Source organism: Macaca thibetana, chromosome 1 (genome assembly GCF_024542745.1).
Source record: "Macaca thibetana thibetana isolate TM-01 chromosome 1, ASM2454274v1, whole genome shotgun sequence".
Taxonomy (NCBI): Eukaryota; Metazoa; Chordata; class Mammalia; order Primates; family Cercopithecidae; genus Macaca; species Macaca thibetana.
In genome coordinates, this window is record NC_065578.1 from 178,912,139 (window position 1) to 178,934,405 (window position 22,267).

The window sequence follows — 22,267 nt, forward strand, 5'->3', positions numbered from 1 at the left end:
AAGACTCCGTCTCAAAAAAAAAAAAAAAAAAAAAAAGAAATGCGGTTTCACTGTGTTGCGCAGGCTGATCTTGAACTCCTGACCTCAGGTGATCCGCCTGCCTCGGCCTCCCAAAGTGCTGGGATTACAGGCGTGAGCCACTGTGCCCGGCCAAAAGAAAACTTAAAAATTTTTAACAGAGACTAGAGTTTCACTATGTTGCCCAGGCCGGTCTTGAACTCCTGGGCTCAAGTAATCCTCTTGACTCAGCCTCCCAAAGTGCCAGGATTACAGGCGTGAGCCACCATGCCCAGTGATACATAGGTTTTAAATAAATGAAATTGTAGTGCATATATAGCTATGTGTAGTTTTTTTATTTAGCATTTTTTCATACAAATTTTTTCATGATTTCACAGTTTCATCAACATCTCTTCCACTGAGGCCACGGGCAGTGGCTCATGCCTGTAATCCCACACTTTGGGAGGCCGAGGTGGGCAGATCACTTGAGGCCAGGAGTTCAAGACCAGCCTGGTCAACATGGCAAAACCCTATTTCTGGCTGGGCGCGGTGGCTCAAGCCTGTAATCCCAGCACTTTGGGAGGCCGAGACGGGTGGATCACGAGGTCAGGAGATCGAGACCATCCGGGCTAACACGATGAAAACCTGTCTCTACTAAAAAATACAAAATCTAGCCGGGCGTGGTGGCGGGCGCCTGTAGTCCCAGCTACTTGGGAGGCTGAGGCAGGAGAATGGCGTGAACCTGGGAGGTGGAGCTTGCAGTGAGTTGAGATCCAGCCACTGCACTCCAGCCTGGGTGACAGAGCGAGACTCTGTCTCAAAAAAAAAAAAAAAAAAAAAAAAAAAAAACCTATTTCTACAAAAAATACAAAAATTAGCCAGTTGTGGTAGTGCATGCCCATAATCCCAGATACTCTGGAGTCTGAGGTGGGAGGATCGCTTGAGCCCAGCAGGCAGAAGTTGCAGTGAGCAGAGACTGCACCACTATACTCTAGCCTGGGTGATAAAGCCTGACCTTGTCTCAGAAAAAAAAAACAAAAAACAAAAAACCAAAAACCAAAACAAAAAAATTCTTCCCCTACACATTTTAATTATTTGAACTTTTAACTTTTTCTTTAGAGATCTATTTTTCTTCCCAGTTTTTGGCCATGGTAAATAACACATCTATTTTTCTCCCCAGTTTTTGGCCATTATAAATAATAATATAAATATGCTGTTTCCCTGTTTGGGAACTTTAAAGTTTTTTAGCACATATTGCCAGAATGCTTTCCAGAAAATCTATTCCCTTTCTTGTGTTAAGTATTATTATTTTTGAAATATGTAGTAAAGTGATAGATCAGACTGAGTGTCTTACTCTAATTTCCATTCCCACACTACTATTAATACTGACCACTTAAACAGGTTTTAAATGGCTATTGTTATTTTTTCTTCTTAAAATTGTCAGTGCCCTTTGCCAATCTTTCTATTGAGAAAATATTTTCTTTTTGATTATGTGAGTGCTTTATAAATGAAGGTTATTAATAAGAATATATTCTTACTTTTCGTTTGCCTTTAGTTTTTTTTTACATGAAGAGGAATTTAACTTTTATGTGCTGAAAACTTTATAATTTTTTTCTTAATATTTTAATGGCTCTATTTCTCAAATGTGAGAAAGATAAATATTCATCTAAATTTTATTTTAGTTTTAAAAATTATTGTTGTATTTTCTACAATTACTTCTTAAATCCTTCTGGAATTTATTTTGGTTCATGGTGTAAGGATCACACACATATCATCAAGAGAAGCTCCCAAACTAAGGCAACATTCCACGACTAGAAAGTGTGTTTCATTCTCTGTAAGAATGAACAGGGCCAAACATAATCTCAAGAAGCTTTTCATTTACTTGAGATGACTGAGATCAGGCTAAAATGTCATGTTTCTTTGCATTTTACTATAATTATATTGAGTCCAGGAGACAAAAACTAGTTAAACTGATCTGTAGAACCAAATCCATTATTATGCAAATACAAATTGTCTACTAGACAAACTTTCAAAATCTGAAACACGTGGGAGAAAATAATACAAGTGTCCTTGATGCTCATTCCTTTGATGAATATATATTTTTTATTTTTATTTTTTGAGACGGAGTTTCACTCTTGTTGCCCAGGTTGAAGTGCAATGGCGCAATCTCAGCTTACTGCAACCTCTGCCTCCTGGGTTCAAGCGATTCTCCTGCCTCAGCCTCCCGAGTAGCTGGGACTAACAGGCACATGCCACCATGCCCGGCCTCGGCCTCCCAAAGTGCTGGGATTAGAGGCCTGAGCCACTGTGCCTGGCCTGTGAGTGATCAAAAATAAAACTTTTAAGAGGCCATGGTTGCTTTCCTTCTCTAGGTGGTTAATAGGATGTTCTTGGAGTGGAATTCTGTCCAGGGCAGGTGTGGAATATCACACAGTCTTGATTTCAGGGATTTCCCAGGGTGATAAGAGCCACAGTTTACCACAGACACCTGAGACAGGAAAAGCGGCTTCTTGTAATCCCTTTCAAAGTGAATGTTCTTTGATTTCTCTCCTTGTATGATCTTTCTTGTCTCTGAATTCAATAGTGTTTGCAGTCTGAAACAAATACTCTCATATTTGATTGTATCCAGGCAGGTATTATTCACCTGTTGTTTCAAGTACATATCACTCATCTCCCAGCCCAGATATAACCTCTGCAGAGGCAGGAACTGCATCTTCCATTACTTTTGCCTCCTGAGTAGCACTGTACCATACTAGACCCCTGTAAGCACAGAAGAGAGACACTTATTTATTCACAGAATGCAATGAATGAAAGAATGACGGGGGAGTACCTTTTTTCCTAATCTGCCTATTTAAAAAATAAGCTCCTCTCAGAAACATGTCTATTGGATTTAAGAGGAGTTGAGTAACAAATTATTTACCAAAAAATTAGGAATTCTCCATCTGCATATGATGAGGTGCTTTATTTGTGTCATTAATGGTTGCCTGCATGCTCCTTTTGACGCCTTGTTAGAGAAGTGCCATATGCCCCATTATTTATGGCCAACAATGATGCATGTATAAGTTTACTCATTGCTTAAAGCCCAGACAAGACTGCGAAACAAGCAAAATCTGGCTCTGCCATCTCTCCTTAGGACTGTTCATATCCTCATCCTATCCCCCATCCCCACTCTCCCATCTTCTTTTAACTAGTAGTCAACCAATTAGCCAGTAAGAGCTAAATTATTACCCCTCTAGGACTGTTTCTTTTAGTTAAGGATTCATGAAGAGTGAACTTCTAAAATCTAAAGAAATGGATCTCTAATTGCAAACTTTCCTATCTTCAATAGATAGTGGGAGATTTCACAACCAGGCTCCTTAAATCTCCCCTTCTAGAGCCTATTTTACCTGCTTCTGAGGCAGGAGCTAGTAAAATTTAGGAAAAAGATCTCATTCGATGTGAGGTGTAAAAACTCAGTTTTTCATTTCACATAGGTATATTCATGCTGTGGGGAATGGATGTGGGTTAATGAAACTCACAAGTTACTGGTTTAGAAGTCAGAAAGTAATTTACTAATTTGTTTATGCTTTTCTTGTTCTTAGAATATGTATGTATTCTATTTAGAAATAGGTGTTGGATATCCGACAAAGGTGCCAATAATTTCTCCTGCCATGGTCAGAGCAGACATTGCTAGTTAAACACAGCACTCTTTTCCTTGTAACACAGTGATTCAGACATCCATTGCCATTGGTCTGCACTGGCATGCAAGATGAAACATTTTCTGCCATTGCTATTCTTCCTGATATCAAGGTACCTAGGAAGTAATAATTTATTAGAGTATTGTTTGGCAAAAATGGAATCAAAGCAAATGACCAATTACAAAAAAAATAAAATTAGGAAATAAAATAACATAAGTGAAAATAAATTAGAACTAAGGAATTATAAAATAAATTAGGACATCAAGATGGGGGAAGGGGCATGGTTCTCTGTAGTTAACGTCATTAGAACTTAATATAGGTTTACTGGCATCAGAAGCTTAAAAAAGAAAGAAAAAGAAGGTAGACAGGAAGGAAAAAAGCAAGGAAGGGAGGGAGGAAGGAAGGAAGGAAAGAAGAAAAGGAGTGAGAAAGGGAGGATGGAAGGGAGGAAGAAAGGAAGAAAGAAAGAAGGAAAAGTTTTTGGATAGACTGTCACAGGAGGGACAGCAAGTGATATGTTAGACAATGTCCTTACTTCTGTGACAAATGAAGCAATGAACTTCATAATTCATAAGGCTATGTAATATCCCTTAGTAAATGCCAAGGGCATAAGCCTCGGGCATAATTCAATAAAGACAGTTCCAGAGTGGGTCAAGATAATGTGTTCTAATTTAGTCTCAGAAAAAGAACCTAGACTACTGAGAAGCATAGGTGGGTAATACCAAACGGAATGTGATTGTTTTGTAGAATTTTGAAAGCCTGGGATATTACTGCCAATGCACTATATAGTATAACTTTCTAATAACTGTAATACCAAAAACTAGTGTCATCCTTGGGAAAGCCACGACAAAACATCATTCTTCTCTCCCTTTTAAGTAGTCCTGAGAGTTCACCAGAAACTTCTGTCATTGCATTCCCTCATAACATTGCTATGTCCCATGTTAAGGCATTTCTGAATCAACTGTCTTTTAAAATAATTGCTTCTTGCAAACATATGAAACATATTAAATTGACAACGTTTGTCTATACAGTGTAAGACATGGTGGTGCTGTGTCCTCAAACACAGAAATTGTGATTCCAGTAATTTCACAATCTAGTACAGTTCTTTGTAGACATAGGTGCTCAATAAATATGCATCAGGCCGGATGTAGTGGCTTGCGCCTGTAATTCCAGTACTTTAGGAGGCCGAGGTGGGTGGATCACCTGAGGTCAGCAGTTTGAGACCAGCCTGACCAAAATGGAGAAACCCCGTCTTTACTAAAAATACAGAAATTAGCCAAGTGTGGTGGTGCATCCCTGTAATCCCAGCTACCCGGGAGGCTGAGTCAGGAGAATTGCTTGAACCCTGGTGGCAGAAATTGCAGTGAACCGAGATTACACCACTGTACTCCAGCCTAGGTGACAGAGTGAGACTTTGTCAAAAGGAAAGAAAGAAAGAGAGAGAGAGAAAGAAAGAAAGAGAGAGAAAGAAAGAAAGAGAGAGAGAGAAAGAAAGAAAGGAAAGAGAGAGAGAGAAAGAAAGGAAAGAGAGAAAGAAAGAAAAAGAAAAAGAAAGAAAGAAAGAGAAAGAAAGAAAGAAAGAAAAAGGAAGGAAAAATAAGCAATTCCTATTCTTGGTGTGTAAGTTCTCTAAGGTGCTGAACTGTGACCTTCACTATTCTGGTCATTACTATTCTGAAAAAGTGTTAAGTATAAGGATATGGGTATGGGCATAGCAGGTACAGATCTCAGTTCACAAAGCCATGTTCATTTTTGTTCAAATTTAGAAAACTATTGATACAATGCCATAATCTAAGATGCAGGCGACCATTAATGACAAAAATAAAATACCTCATCATATGCAGATGGAGAATTCTTAATTTTTTGGTAAATAATTTGTTTACAGAATATACATTTGTTTACCATATATATTTGAATGCATAGGCCAGTTGTTTGAAAGAAGGTCCCTCCATTTGAGTTTTACCAATTGTTTCTTCAAAATTAGTCATTTTATGTTTTATGACTCAATTTCTATTTATTTATTTTTATTTATTTTAGAGACAATGTCTTGCTATGTTGCCATGACCTGCTCCATTTCTGACCTGGTCCAGTTCACTCATCCTTAAGCAACCTAGTGGTCCTCTTCTCCTGGAGGTCACCAATATTGATGCTGAACTTAGTGTGGACACCCAGTCGGCATAGCACACTGCAGCCCAGAACTCCTGACCTCAAGCAATCCTCCTGCCTCAGCCTACCGAGTAGCTGGGACCACAGGTGCCCACCACCATTCCTGGCTATGACTCAATTTCTATTTGATGCCCCCATCAGGGCAATTGCTTTGGTAGGGCACCTGAGGTGACCATTTCAGGTCCACGCTTGGAGGGTAACCCTATCATGAGGCACTGTACTTCACTTGTGTTTCCTAAGAATTACTGAAATAAAATTTCAAAATTTTTGTCTTTCACATTATTCCAAAGAGCCTATGAAAGGTGCTAACAACATAGCCTCCTTTCAAATGCACGATCTTGGTTTCTCTACTTTCCCTCAGTTCATGGTTGAGTTCTGGATGCTTCCCCATGCTACATTGTGAGGGGGTTTGGTGTGAGGAGGAGAATCTTTTCTATGAATTTATCTCTTCATTCAGATATCAATGGACATGTCGTCATCATGATTGGGCATTGGTTCATGCAGGCCACTTTGAAGATTATTCACCTGGCCTGTTCTGGACAGCGTACCCCTACTTTCCAACCATTCCCACACCTGGAGAGTAGGAAAGTCAGTGAGTGATTCTAAAACCCTGACTGCCTAAAGCAACAATCTTACTGCTTTGCTGTCTCCCTAGAGCCCGAAGGAAGAAGAACATTTTTCTATATAAATTACTGCCATGTCTATGTAGTTATTACTTCTCCTCCTCCCTTGCCTTCCAGCCCCTTAGACCAGAAAACCCTTTTCTAGTCTGGAACCAGGGAAGTTTTCTACTTGCCTAAATATTTTATGTAGACTGGTCGTTCTCCAAGTGTGGTTCTGGGGCCAGCAGGATCAGCACCACTTAGGAACTTGTTAGGAATGCAAATTCTGCCCACCCCAGCTCTACTGAATCAGACATTCACAGAGTGGGATCTAGTGATCTTTGTTTCAATAAGCTTTCCAGGGGATTCTGAGGCAACACAAAATTTGAGATGCACTGATCTATGCCTTGACTTATTTTCTTCCCCTTGTACACTGGTTCTTAAACTTTAACACAACATCAGAATCACTGGGAGGGCTTGTTAAACACGGTTGTTGAGCCCTCACCCTCAAAATGTTTGGTCCAGTAAGTCTATGGAGAGGCCTGAGAATCTGCAATTCTAACAAGTCCCCCAGTGATGACCATATTTTAGAAAACCATTTCCCCAGAGGTCTCAGGTCCATAACAGTCCATTTTCTTCCTTCCATGGCTCCTAACAGGATCCATCTGATTCTTATTGCTAAATCAATAAAACATATTTTCTAAGAATATGTTCATATATAGTTACTTTCAATCCAGAGCCATCCATCACCAATTTGACTCGGGCATATACTAATGTTTCCGAAAGCCAAAGTCTGATGTTAGACCAGCAGTTATTAAGCTTTTTCATCCCAGGTCCCTTCCCCAACTAAAGAGCTCCATAGCTAGTGCATCTGTAGGACATCCCAGAAGACTCAGAAAGAGGAGAAGAGCCCATTGTTCACTTTGCAAGCTCCGTTTTAGAAATAGCAGGTCAGAGTCACATTGGCCTCTACCTGGAACCCAGAGGGGAGAAGACACTGAATAAAATATGGCCCTTGAGGACACACAGAGGAGTCAGGGGAAACGGGATGGGCAGCGAGGTCAGCAGCAAATGAGACAGCACATGCTTTGAGAGTCACATGTTGCTTCCTTGGGGTGAAGACTTTTTCTCATGGTTTGGGGCAGAAGGCAGAAACACTTTAACCCCATAAATTATTGAGGTTTAATTTTTGGTGCCAATATCCCTAGATTTAAGGAAAATAAAAAGTGGCCACTACTTCTCCTTTCTGCTTAGTTGTATTTAAATTTATTTCCCTGCCTATTACATCATTAGGGACCCTAGAGCTCTTAGTTTTATTTATTTTTTGTTCTCTGCCTGGCCTCCTGAAGAGACACAATGTCCCCTTCCCTTCCCTTCCCTTCTGTTTCTTTCTCTCTCTCTCTTTCTTTCTCTTTTTTCTTTCTTTTTCTTTCTTTCTTCTTTCTTTTCTTCTTTCTTTCTCTCTCCTTCCTTCCTTCCTTCCTTCTTCCCTCCTTCCCTCCCTCCCTCTCTCTCTTTCTTTCCCTCCCTCCCTCCCTTCCTTCCCTTTGCTTAATTGCCACAGTACAATTACTTTAAGTCTGCGGGGCACAGCTACCCTCTCAGCTAGGCAAGGAGTTACTCCAGATAACTGCTTATTCTAAATTTGGTCTTTAAAAAAAAAAAAGGAAATTCTATTTTTTTAAGTGACCCACATGGGTCTGCATGAAAGTACCTACCAAAAAACATGCTGAATATTAGTTACCATAATTATTTGTATAGTTCAGCATCATTTATTAATACTTCCAAGCATTGCTATTATTAGGATGGTCCTGAGGGTTCCCAGAACATAAATAGGACTATTTCACTTAAGGCAAAGTTGCAAAGACTTTTCTGCTGAAACAACAGAACACTCCTATTGCCACTATAGAGATAGGTGAAGATTTCTTTCCTTCTGTTTGTGTTCCAGTACAACGGAATTCCTTGTGTTCTTTAAATATTTGCCATAAGATTTTTACTCTCATCTTTTCCCTCTCCCCAGCACTAATTACGGAACCTTATTTTTCATGCGCACTCAATAAATATTTTTGAGTTTAATTAAATTAAAACAGAGACTTCCAATTAAAGATAGGAAAGAAGCCTTTTTTGTTCCACTCTTCTCTGTCAAACCAGTAATAACAAAACAATAACGAACCACAGAAAAGAAAATGAAATAAGGAAGGCGCGATGCCAGGGAATGATAGTTTATGAAGAATGCTATCAAATGTAGTAATATGTGGACTAAACATAGGGAGCAGAGCAAGAGTGGACACATATCTTAACATATACCTTAACAGTTCCTGGAGGGGCACACAGATTTCCTTAGAGTGGTTGCCTATCCTGAGGGCCAACCATTATTTGCTGACTTGTATTGGTAGGTCTGCGGGGTGTGGAGATTGGTGTGGGAGTATACCAAGCCTGGTTTAACACCCTAGAGCAGCAGGAGAGGAGGGGCTGGATGATCATCCAATTAGACCTGCCATATCTGGAAGAACGGGGTGTCAGTTTGACAGGGTAGATGAGAGAACGCAAGTGACAATTAGTTTAGTGCTGATGATAATTGAGAAAGAAAAATAATCAGTAGTAGTCATCATTAAATTAAAGAAAACCATGGCATACAGGAGACAAGTGGACTTTCTCCTTATCCCAAAGGGGGCTCCAGAATATAGAATTTGAGACATGCATTTGGTAAGAAGATTTGAGAAAGTCCTAAACCCAGGCTGCTTTCTGTCTCTACTCACTTCATGGAGCCTTCCCATACAACCTTTTATAAATAACTGCTGCAGAAAAGCCCTGGCCCCATTCACAGTTGAGTAGTAATCAAAAGCAGGCATAAAGAAAAAGGTATATAGTGAGCAAAAATCAGATAAAAAAATATTCACAAAACAGAAACATGCTGCAGTAGCTGTGTTTCCCTTCTGATATCAAATAAGTTAAGGAGGACATGGTCCCTAGAAATAAGAAATTAAAGACGAAATAATGGTGTTCAAATATAAGGTGAAAAACTATTAAAGGAGATGACAAGTGAGTAGACATGGCTTTGGAAAGAATGGGCGAGGAAAACGAAACCATTGTAGATACAGAAGCCACAAAAGAAGCCACAAAAGGAATCCATAATAAGGGAAAGGAAGACAGGATACAGACAAATAGAAAAAAATGTGAAAGAATATAGTTAAGGAGGATTTGAGACAAAAAGGAACCTACAGAAGACAACCGAGGGCTGTCCTTGCTACACTAGAAGGAAGGAAGAGACTGAATAGAAAGGAGAAATGTGCTAAAGGTGCCATAGAAACAACTTTGGAGAATGAGGAAGACCTGAATATCTTCACTTCACCTTTTTCAGGCTTTTGCTCAAGTTTTATCCTATCAGTACTGAACTCTTTTCTTAATGGCCCGATTTAAAATGTCCGTCCCATTCACCTGGGTTCTACTTCCCTTCCCTACTTTCTTTTTCTCAATGCAATATCTGAAAGAAAGTTATACTGACTGGGATGAATAGCAGCTTAGACACCACAGAAAAAATATCAGTGATCTTTGAAGACATAACAGTAGAAACTAAGTAAAATAAAATACAAAAGGGGGGAAACCTGGGGAAATAAGGAACAGGATATCAGTGTTGTGAGATGATATCAAGAAGTCTAACATATGTGTAATGTGAGCCCTGGCAGGTGGAAGGAGAGAGAAAAAAAAATTCAAGAAATAATGGCTGGAAAATGTCTAAATGATGAATACTCTAAACTTGCAATACTACAATCCTAACAAACCACAAACAAAAGAAGTAAAGAATACCACACCAAGACACATCATAATCAAATTGCTGGAAACCAGTGATAAGTAGAAAATCTTAAAAGCAAGTGTACATTGCAAAAATTTTCTGCCATTCTGTAGGTTGCCTGTTCACTCTGATGGTAGTTTCTTTTGCTGTGCAGAAGCTCTTTAGTTTAATTAGATCCCATTTGTCAATTTTGACTTTCGTTGCCTTTGCTTTTGGTGTTTTAGACATGAAGTCTTTGCCCATACCTATGTCCTGAATGGTATTGCCTAGGTTTTGCTCTAGGGTTTTTGTGGTTTTAGGTCTAACATTTAAGTCTTTAATGCATCTTGAATTAATTTTTGTATAAGGTGTAAGGAAGGGATCCAGTTTCAGTTTTCTACATATGGCTAGCCAGTTTTCCCAGCAGTGTCTTCCTCACTTTTAAAGTCCCATTTATTAAATGGGAATCCTTTCCCCATTGCTTGTTTTTGTCAGGTTTGAATCTACCCATCTGACAAAAGGCTAATATCCAGAATCTACAAAGAACTTAAACAAATTTATGAGAAAAAAATCAAACAACTCCACCAAAAAGTGGGCAAAGGATGTGAACAGACACTTCTCAAAAGAAGACATTTATGCAGCCAAAAGACACATGAAAAAATGCTCATCATCACTGGCCATCAGAGAAATGCAAATCAAAACCACAATGAGATACCATCTCACACCAGTTAGAATGATGACCATTAAGAAGTCAGGAAACAACAGGTGCTGGAGAGGATGGGGAGAAATAGGAACACTTTTACACTGTTGGGGGTACTGTAAACTAGTTCAACCATTGTGGAAGACAGTGTGGCAATTCCTCAAGGATCGAGAACTAGAAATACCATTTGACCCAGCCATCCCATTACTGGTTATATACCCAAAGGATTATAAATCATGCTGCTATAAAGACACATGCACACATGTGTTTATTGTGGCACTATTCACAATAGCAAAGACTTGGAACCAACCCAAATGTCCATCAATGATAGACTGGATTAAGAAAATGTGGTACATATACACCATGGAATACTATGCAGCCATAAAAAAGGATGAGTTCATGTCCTTTGTAGGGATGTGGATGAAGCTGGAAACCATCATTCTGAGCAAACTATCGCAAGGACAGAAAACCAAACATTGCATGTTCTCACTCATAGGTGGGAATTGAACAATGAGAACACTTGGACACAGGATGGGGAACATCACACACCAGGGCCTGTCATGGGGTGTGGAGAGGGAGGAGGGATAGCATTAGGAGATATACCTAATGTAAATGACGAGTTAATGGATGCAGCACACCAGTATGGCACATATATACATATGAAACAAACCTGCACGTTGTGCACATGTACCCCAGAACTTAAAGTATAATAAAAATAATAATAATTTTTTAAAAAGAAAAAGAAAGCAAGTGCAGAGTATGGGGCCACAACATATAGAGAAGAACAACAGAAAAGGCAGGCAGCAGACTTCCTGTCGAAGTCAGAAGGTAATGAAGTGAAGTCTTTAAAATATGAAAGAAAAAAAGCATCATCCTGGAAGTCTACAACCTACAAAAGTATCTTTCAAAATGTAGGCTAAAAAGAGACTTTTTAAAAAGGGAAACAAAACTGAGAGAATTTATTGCCAGCAGTCCTATGCTACAAAAAAAAAAAAAAAAAAAAAAAAAAAATGGTAAAAGAAGTTCCTCAGGCAGAAGGAATGTGATACTAAAAGAAATTTGGATCTACACTAAAGAATAGAGATTGCTGAAAATAGTAAATATGTAGGTAAGCAGATAGATTTTCCTCACTTTTAAAGTGTCTTCAAAAGATAATTGTTTAAGGAAAAGTATAATAATCTTGTATTGTTAGGTTTATAACATGTAGAACTAAAACAGGTGACAACAATAGCACAAAGAATGGGAGGATAGAAATGGGAGTACACCACTGTAAGGTTCTTAAAATATATGGGAAATGTTATAAAACTGTTCAAAGGTAGACTGTGATAAAATGGATATACAGTTGGCCCTCCCTATCAGTGCATCCTGCATCCATGGATTCAACCAACTGTGAATTGAAAGTATTTGAAAAAAAATGGATGGTTGCATCTGTACTGAGCATGTACAGATCTTTTTTTCTTGTTATAATTCCCTGAACAATACAGTATAACATCTGTTTACATAGCATTTACGTTGTAGTAGCTATTACATGCAATCTAGACATAATTTAAAGTATATGGGAGGATGTGTGCCAATATTATATGCCAATAATATACTCTTTTATATAAGGAACTTGAGCATCCATGAATTTTGGTATCTGTAGCGGGTTCTGAAAGCAATCCCCCATAGACACCAAGGAACAATTCAATTGTATGTTATAAATCACAGAGCAATAACTACAAAAGAAAAAGAGAAATATTTAGTAAGCCAATAGTGAATAAATGGAATTATAAAAAAAAAATTTTAAGAAAAGTAAGAAGAAGAAAAGAACAAAGGAGAGATGAAATGAAATAGAAAACAAATAGCAAAAAGATATATTTAAACCTAACCATATTATAATTGCACTACATGTAAATGGCAGAAAATGTTTATATAATAAACCCACCTTACATATAAAGATATGAATAGGTTAAAAGTAAAAAGATAAAAAATAGTAATCTAAAGGATGCTGAACTGGCTACGTTAATATCAGGCAAGAGGGATTTCACAGCAAGAGATAAAACCAGGAGTAAATAATGCCCTTCTATTTGTTACATGCTTTGCTTAATTTTTAGAGTTTGAAATGGTTGTTGGACAATTTTCTCTAGTTTTATCATTGCTTTTTGAGGAGAATATTTGCTAAGCTTCTCATGCAGTTCTTCAGGAAGTTTCACCCCCTACCTGGAGTGTCATAAGAATGATTATTGAGTTTTTTATATAGCCTTTCAATACTTTTGATATATCACATATTTTTCTTTCGTTGTCCTAATGAATTATCTGGATAGACTTCCTAATGTAAACTCACCTCTGCATTCTTTGAATAAATCCTAATTATTCATGCTGTTTTTAAAGACAAATGTTTATTCTTTCATTGATTCATTCAATACGTATTTGAGTGGCTACCAAAAATTATTTAATGAATTAATTTCTTTTGTTACCATGCCAGTTTCCATTTGCTAATTTTAAAAAACAATTGTTGCATCCAAACACATAAATGAAAATACAGTTATCTGTTTCTGTACTTTCTTTAAAAAGTTTAATACAACTGTTTTTGTATCAAAGTTGTACAGGTTTTGTAAAATGAATCAAGAGCTTCTATATTTTTTTCTGACTTAGAATTATTTGAATAACATAGGAACTAGCTGTTCTTCAAAGGTTAGATTTCAGCGATGAAGCAAGTAGGTAACATTTTTAGTGAAAGGTCTTTTTAACCTTTCTAGTGTCTTCTGTGGTAGTTGGCTTATTCAAAGTTTTTCAAAGTTTTTCATGTCTTTTTCTTGGGTTGATTTTGGTCAATCACATTTTACTGAAAAATTATTCATTTCTTCTAGATTTGCAAATTTGTTGCCATGGAGTTGCATATAATTCCATCTTGTAATTAAAAAAAATTCTACTGTATTATAGTTTGTCTCTTTTCTCACTCCTGATCCTCTACATTTTTACTTTTTCTTTTATCTCCTTAAGTAAGTTTGTGATAGGTTATGCATTTTATTGGGTCCTTTGAAATACCAGCATTTGGATTAATTTATCATCTACTAATTTTTGTTGCTCATTTAGTTAAATTCAAACTTTATTTCTATAAATTCTCTCTTCCTAAAGCAGCTTTCCATTTTTCATTAATTTACTGGATAGTTACCAAGTTTCTTCACCTTTTATTTATTTATTTATTTAAATTAAATTAATTAATTAGGTTTTTGTTTGTTTTGTTTTGTTTTTTGGCTTTTTTTTGGGGGGGAGGGTTGGGGGCAGGGTACCGTGTTGTCTCCCAGGCTGGAGTGCAGTGGTGCAATCACAGCTCACTGCAGTCACAACATCTTGGGCTCAAGTGATCCTCTCACCTCAGCCTCCTGACGAGCTGGGATTACAGGCATAGGGCACCATACCCGGCTACTTTTCGTATTTTTTGTAGAGACTGGGTTTTACCACGGTGTCCAGGCTTTTAATTTTTTAGATTTAAAATCCTAATGGCATTATGACTATTTTTTCAGATCTCTGAGGATATCTTTGGCTGTCTCTTACAAGTTCATCTATGAAATATTCTTTTTACTTGCTTCTATAGAGTTTATAATTTTAGCTTTGAAATTTTCTTGATCTAATGGCTATTTGGAAATGTATTTCTTAATTTCTAAATAGTTAATGCTTTTTATTTTTGGTCAACATTTTATTATTTATTCTTAATATAATCGGGTTATTTTATAGCTTCAATTTATAAAGTCTACTATATGTATATACACATATATGTGTTTATGTGCATGTGTGTGTATATATATATATATACACGATTGATTTTGATACATATTTTGTGGTCATATGAAAATTGTATATTTTATACAAGGCAAACACCAAAACAAACAAAAAGGGAAAAGGGAGTGGTAATATTAACATTAGGCAAAGTTGGAAAGTAGTAAAAATACTAAAGTTATTTTAAATATTTTATCACTTTGTATTTTTTTATATATTATTTAATCTCTTTTTCTCCTTATTTTTATTTGAGTACCATATTCTTTGATTCTGAAAGAAATATACAGACATCTCACACTTTAGTTGAATTTAAAATAGCTTCCTAATGGGTTTGCTTTGTGTATATTTAGCTCCTGTGCTGTTTGGTTTAAGCAAGTTCATGACTGTTACAACTTCTTCACAATATTGTGCTTTTTTTAAATCATCATATTATGCTCACTTGTGTCCTTTGAGTACTTTTAATCTTACTTTCCACCTTGCCTAATTTTAATATGACCACTCCTTTTTTTGTTTGTTGTTTAGTATTTGTCCTATATCTCTTTGCTAATGCCTTTATTTTCAACCTCTTGAAATCACTTTGTTTGAAATGTTCTTACCATGTGTGGGATACTCCTAGGGCTTTTAGTTATTTCATTGTGACAATCACGGTCTCTTTTATAAATGTTTAATTGCAGCATATTATACACATAGAAAAGGGCACAAATCGTAAGTGTACACATAGTTCACTGAATTTTTACAAAGTAAACACATCTTTGTAACCACTACCCAGGTCAAACCATAGAACCACAGAACCCTTCCTCCTGCCCTTCCCAGCCCCTGACCCCCTCCTCACAATTTAACCGTTACTCTAACTTCTGTAACCATAAGTTAGTTTTGCCTCTGTTAAAGGTTATATGAATGAAATCATATAGTACATTCTCCTTTGAGTTTGGTTTCTTTGGCTTAACATTGTGTTTGTGTGTTTTATCCATATATTTGTGTGTGGTAGTAATTTATTATTTTTATTGCTGTATAATATTCTGTAATATAAATATGCTAACATTTCTTTATCCATCCTGTTATTGATTGTTGATAAATGTTGAGATTATTTTCACTTTTCTCAATTGCAAATTATGTTGCTGTGATAATTTTTATACATGCCTTTTTGTGCACATATGTAGGCTTGATCCATAATTTTTATTTGTAGATATGTATGTCACAGAGATACATAAAAATTCATAGAGCTATATACCTATGATACGTATTTTTCTGTGTGTATATTATATTTCAATAAAATGTTTACTTAATAAAAGATATGAGAGATAATGAAAATAAAACACAAAATTAAAAAGTAGATATAACATCACTCAACAAAGATTTTTAAAAATAATAAAAGAGAATTATAATATTTGAAAACTTATATGTAATAGACAAATGCCTAGAAAATTGAAGGTGTCAAAATTGGCATAAGAAGAAATGGAGAATTTAAATAGGCCAGGAAATACCAATAATTACTAACCGAAATGGTATCTGAAAGACAAGCCATCACATGAAATCCCAGGCACAGATGGTTTTACACATTAGTATTACCAATATTTCAAGGAACAATCAATTTCTGTCTTGTAGAAGTACTTATAGAACACAGGAAATGAATTGCCCAGATCATTCTGTGAAGCAACTGTAATTTTGACATATAAGTAGATAGAAAAAACACAAAAAACATACATGAAAGAAAATAATAGGTGTATTTTACTTATGGTCATAGAGAAAAAATCCTAAATAAAAGATTAGTTATCCTTTATATCCCTGGAATGAAAGAACAGTTTAACAAAAAAAATCTAGCCACATAATTCACCACATCACTAGCCTAATGTAAAAATAAATGATCTCAGTTGGGGAAAAAGCATTTGATAAACATAAATAAGTCAATACCTATTTAGGATAAGCCTACCAATATAGAAGGAACTGAAGAGACTCTAACATAGTAGAGTTCTATACTGGAAACCCTCAAGAAAAACTATACTTATGGAAAAACTCAATGTGCAGTCCCTTTAAGATTGGGAATTAAAAAAAAAAAAGATGCTCACTATCACTGCTACTGTTAAAATAATACTGGCAGTTTCCCAAGCAATATGAAAAGGGAAAAAAAGAGGTCAACTATAGAAAGGGAAAAATACAAAACCCTCATCATTTGCATTTTGGTAGTGAGAAAGGACTTCATAAAAAAATTCAGGAGCACAAACCATAAGAACAAATAAAATAAAAATAAGTGGGTGAATCCAATTTTATCAAATGGTTGCTATTCAATACAGAATAACATGGAAAAAGTTAGCAGACAGATGATAGTTTGGCAGAAAATATTTTCACTGTCTAACATCAATAAGAGACCTATCCCTAGCATTTACAAGAAGTTATTGTAAAATCAGCAAGAAAAAGTAACACTAGTTGAAAAAATAGGCAAAAGCCATGAACAGGCAATTTACAGAAGACAAAACCTAAGTTATGGCACATAAAAGGTGCTCAAATTCATTACTTATCAAAACATCCCACCTCTTTAAGTGACAAAACTCAGAAAGTTGGAAAATGCCTAATGTTCACTTGGATCAAATTGCCTGGATATTTGTATTGAGGGGTGCAGATATTGGCTCCCTTATGCACTACTGGTAAGAACATATGCTGTCGGCCTTCTGGAGAGCCATTTGACAGTACATTTTCAGATTAAATACACAAGATTACCCAGCATTCCCACTGATATATGTTGCAAAACAATTCTCACACAAGACTACAACAATGGGATGTTTGCTGTTTGTGAGTGGGAGCCAATATAACCTGGTGTCCATCCCAGAGAAGGAATTGTCAAAAGGCAGTGGATGCAGGCCGGGCGCGGTGGCTCAAGCCTGTAAACCCAGTACTTTGGGAGGCCGAGGCGGGTGGATCACGAAGTCAGGAGATCGAGACCATCCTGGCTAACATGGTGAAACCCCGTCTCTACTAAAAATACAAAAAACTAGCTGGGCGTGGTGGCGGGCGCCTGTAGTCCCAGCTACTCGGAGGCTGAGGCAGGAGAAAGGCGTAAACCCGGGAGGCGGAGCTTGCAGTGAGCCGAGATCACGCCACTGCACTCCAGCCTGGGTGACACAGCGAGACTCCGTCTCAAAAAAAAAAAAAAAAAAAAAAAAAAAGGCAGTGGATGCACCAGACAGTACTATGCGGCAGTGAGAAGACATGGACTAGATGAAAAATGCTACAAAGATGGATCTTCGTGACACCATGTGTAAACAGTAAGAAGCAAAATGTGATTTATTACACAATATCATTTATATAAATTAAAAATATAGAAAACATCAATGCACAATTTATAATAACACCTACAAACAAAATGGTAGGCTGCTTACAGTAGGTGAGGAAATGCAGGTGGGGAGTTTGGGTAAAAGGAAATAAACAAGGTAACCAACCAACATACAAGAGAAGGATCTTATGTGAATCAAAGATGCTAATGCTCCATGAACTAAGGAATATAACTGACATGATTCTACCTCTGGGTTCCCCTTCCCATACAACAGCAGCAATAATAACAAACAACGAGAGGCTGAAAACTGGCAGGGATGCCAGATCAAGTATGATTGCGAAGGCTGTGGTCAGGAGTTTGGCTGTCATTCTCCATGTTGTGGGAAGAAATCACTGGAGGGTTTTAAGGAGTGAGTGACAACTCTTTCTAAAGACCACTAGGCCACATGTGATGAAGGGGGAGAAGTAGGGAGGCTGATTAGGAGACTTGCAAAAGCTCACGTGGGAGATGAAGATGGCCCAGATTAGGGTAGCAACAACAGAGATGGAGAGCAGTAGGCAGATACTGGTTATATTTTCGAGATAAACATGACAAGAGTTGCTGAGAAATTACATGTGGGCAGAAGAGCAATGAAAGATGATACTGAAACTTTTGTCTTTGGCAAGTGGGTGGTGCCAATGACCTAGATTGGAAAGATGAGGATTAAAGGGGAAACCAAAACTTCTAATTTGGATTTACTTAGCGGGTTATGTTTGATATGTCTGTTACACATTCAAGTGGAGATATCAGAGGGGCAGTTGGATATATGGTCTGAATTCAGGGAAGTAACACATTTGGAAGTTGAATCAGTATATAGAGGTTAAATAACTGGCTCCAAATCTCAGTATTTATGTCACCTTGGCCAAGTTACATGATTTCTGGGTCTCTATTTATCTACAAAATGGCAATGATGTTATCTCTTTCCCAGGGCTGTTATGAATATTAAATCAGATAATGCATCTAAAGAACTTGGCGCAGGGCCTGGCACGAAATAAGTGCCTAATAAAGGCTTCTGTGGCTGGAGAATAGTGAAGGGGAAGACAATATCAGACAAAGGAGGTCGACAGTCGGGAGATTATGCCAGAATTTTGAGGCCATGGTAAATAGCTTGCAATAAGTGGCCATTAGTGGGTTTTATGCAGGGAGTGACATAATCTGGCATTACTAATAGTATTAGCAGATCATTTAAGTATTAGCATTTGACACTGTTTTATCAGACTATAGATAAGTGGGTTGTCATAAACAACCAATAAACAAATACATTTTTTAAAACTTTGATTCTATGAGAATACACTTTGTAAATTATAGCAAATGGAAGCATTTTTATCTGAAAGGCATTAGTATAGTCTCAACAATTCTAGAATCTACAGTACTATCAAGGGCTTCTCTGCCAGTTTGCGCAAGTTCTATTTTGTACACTGACTCCATTCTTGAGTAGTAAGCAATTGGAGCCTCAGGGACAGCTGGCATTTTGTGACTAAGCAGAGTTCCAGCCCCATAAAGTGAAGCATCAGTACTTTATATTTACCAAAGTATATTAACGCAGATGCTAAAGTCAGACATTGCCCAACGTTTCAGAAAATATCTTCTTTCTGATGCATCCAATTTCTTACCTATATCCATTAGGTGATTTGGTATATCAGAAAAGGTTGCCTTTCATATAAGAAGAATTATATAAATATCTGACTGCTACACAAAAACTTGAGGTTGTTTAATTTTTGGACTAGGTGTGCTGAGAATTGCCTATACCTTACCTTAAATGTGGTGAATAAATATCAGTAGCCCAGATACAGTAGCCTGAGCAGAGGATGCTGGTGGTTCTGAATTGGCATTTCTGTTTATTTACAGACTTGATGTAACTAGTGAGAATGGGCTCCATAATTCTTTCAGCTGTTCATCCTTTATTAAGCCCCTAAGTGGGACAATTATGGTATCACATCTGGAATACTAGAAAGAAAGTTTACCATGAAGAATTGAAATATCTCAGTGGCAACAGAAATGGGAATGCCCTTTCCTCAGTTTTCTAGTTAACTACTGCTGCCTAACAAAGTATCCTGAGAATGAAATGTTTTAAAACAACTACCTTCTTGTTGTATCTCATGATTCTGTGGGTCAGGATTTGAGTCAGGGCTCAGCTGGCTAATTCTACTGCCCCCTGTGGTGTTGCCTGGGGTGATTCAGTAATACTCATTCAGTGAGTGGTCTGGTCTCTAGGGTCTAAGACATTTTCACTCACATATTTGTTGTCTTTTGGAGGGTGCCAGGAAGCTGGGCTCAGCTGGCCCCCTCTCCAACTCTATGATAAAGTTTCAGAGCCTCTCCATGTGGGCGCTCAAGCAAGGTAGTGGGCGTTCTTATAAGGCATCCCAGGGCTTTGAGAGACCAGTGTCCAGCTGCTAGTCTCTTAAAGGTGAGGCCTAGAAATGGAATAGTTCCATTTCCACTTCACTCTAGTGGTCAAAGTGGTCACAGACCAGCAAGATGCACAGGAAGGAGAACTAGACCCGAATATCTTGATGGGAGGAGTGTCAAAGAATTTTGACCCTTACAATTAGGGACAATTATTGGGGTTGCTACAGTGCCCAGATAGCATGGAGATAGCTATCTACTGGTGACAGCACAGACACTAGAGTTGGACTGCCTGGTTTCAAATCCCAGACCTATAACTTTAGCTGTGTGACTTGGTACATTTTTTGAAAATAAATTTTATTGAGAGATAACTTATGTGTAGTAAGAAGTACTCATTTTTAGAGTTTATTTCTGTGACTTTTGACAAATTTGTATACCTGTTTAACATTTCTGTCACACTAAATGTTTCTTTGTACCCCTTTCCAGTTAATTTCCCTCAAACCAGGCAAACATTTATCTGCTATTGTTATTGATTAGGTTAGTCTCTTCTAGAGTTTTATATAAATGGAATTAAACAGCATATCTTTTGTGTCTGACTTCTTTCACTTAGCTTTTTTTTTAGATTTTTTTATTTTTTATTTTTTAGACAGGGTCTTACTCTGTCACCGAAGCTAGAGTGCAGCAGTGGCACAATCTCAGCTCACTGTAGCCTCGATCTCCTGGGCTCAAGCAATCCTCAGCCTCAGCCTCTGAAGTAACTGGGATGACAGCTGCATGCTACCATGCCTGGATAATTTTTGTATTCTTTTAGAGACAGGGTCTCTCTATGTTGTCAAGGCTGGTCTCGAACTCCTGGGCTCAAGTGATTCTCCTGCCTTGGCCTCCCAAAGTGCTGGGATGACAGGTGTGAGCCACCATGCCCAGCTTCACTGAACCCATGTTTTTGAGATTCATCCACTTGTTTTTTTCCTATTTCAATATTTCTTTTTCATTGTTAAGAATCATTTAATTTAATGAATATACCAACATTTGTTTGTATGTTCACATGTTGACGGACTTTTGGGTTATTTCCAGTTTGGACTATTGTGAATAAAGTTGCTCAGAACTTTTGTATACAGGTCTTTGTGCGAACATATGTTTTTATTTCTCTTTGAAAAATACCTAGGAGTAAGAATGCCGGATGTTTTTCTTTTTTCTTTTTTAAAGACGAAGTCTCACTATGTTGCCCAGGCTGGAGTGCCTTGGCTAGTCATAGGTGCAGTCCCACTACTGATCAGCACAAGCCTTTTGACCTGCTCCGTTTCTGACCTGGGCAGGTTCACCTCTCCTTAGGCAACCTAGTAAGTGGTCCGTCCACTCCCAGGAGGTCACCATATTAATGCTGAACTTAATATGGAAAGTCAATCAGCATAGCACACTACAGCCCAGAACTTCTGGCCTCAGGTGATCCTTCTGCTTCGGCCTCCTTAGTAGCTGGGACTACAGGTGCATGCTGAGTGTTACAATGAGTATGTTTACCTTTTCAAAAAATTGTGAAAATGTTTTCATAATGATTTTTATATTACCCCCACACCAATAATATGTGAGAGCACCATTTCTTCAACAGCCTTGCCAATATTTGATATTGTCTTTTTAATTTCAAAATCTCTAATGCATATGTAGAGTATCTCATTATTTTAAGTAGCATTTCCCTGGTGACCATTAATATTGAGCATTTTTTCATATGCCTATTGACACTGTCTTCTGTAAAGTGTCTGTTCAAATATTTTCTGTGCCTCAGTTTACTCATCAGAAAAATGGGATAATAACATACATACCTCATAGAGTTTTTATAAAGATCAAATAAGTTAATATGTATAAGCACTTAGAACAATTCCTCACGTACAGTGTATTAGTTTTCTATTGTTGCTGTAGCAAATTATGTGAAACTTAGAGGCA

At 37.4% G+C, this 22,267-nt stretch overlaps 1 protein-coding gene across 1 annotated transcript in view; it reads left to right on the top strand.

Moving 5' to 3' along the window:
* ARPC5 (actin related protein 2/3 complex subunit 5) overlaps window positions 1-22,267 on the top strand; it is a 1,051,210-nt gene that overhangs the window by 326,846 nt on the left and 702,097 nt on the right. The window lies entirely within an intron of this gene.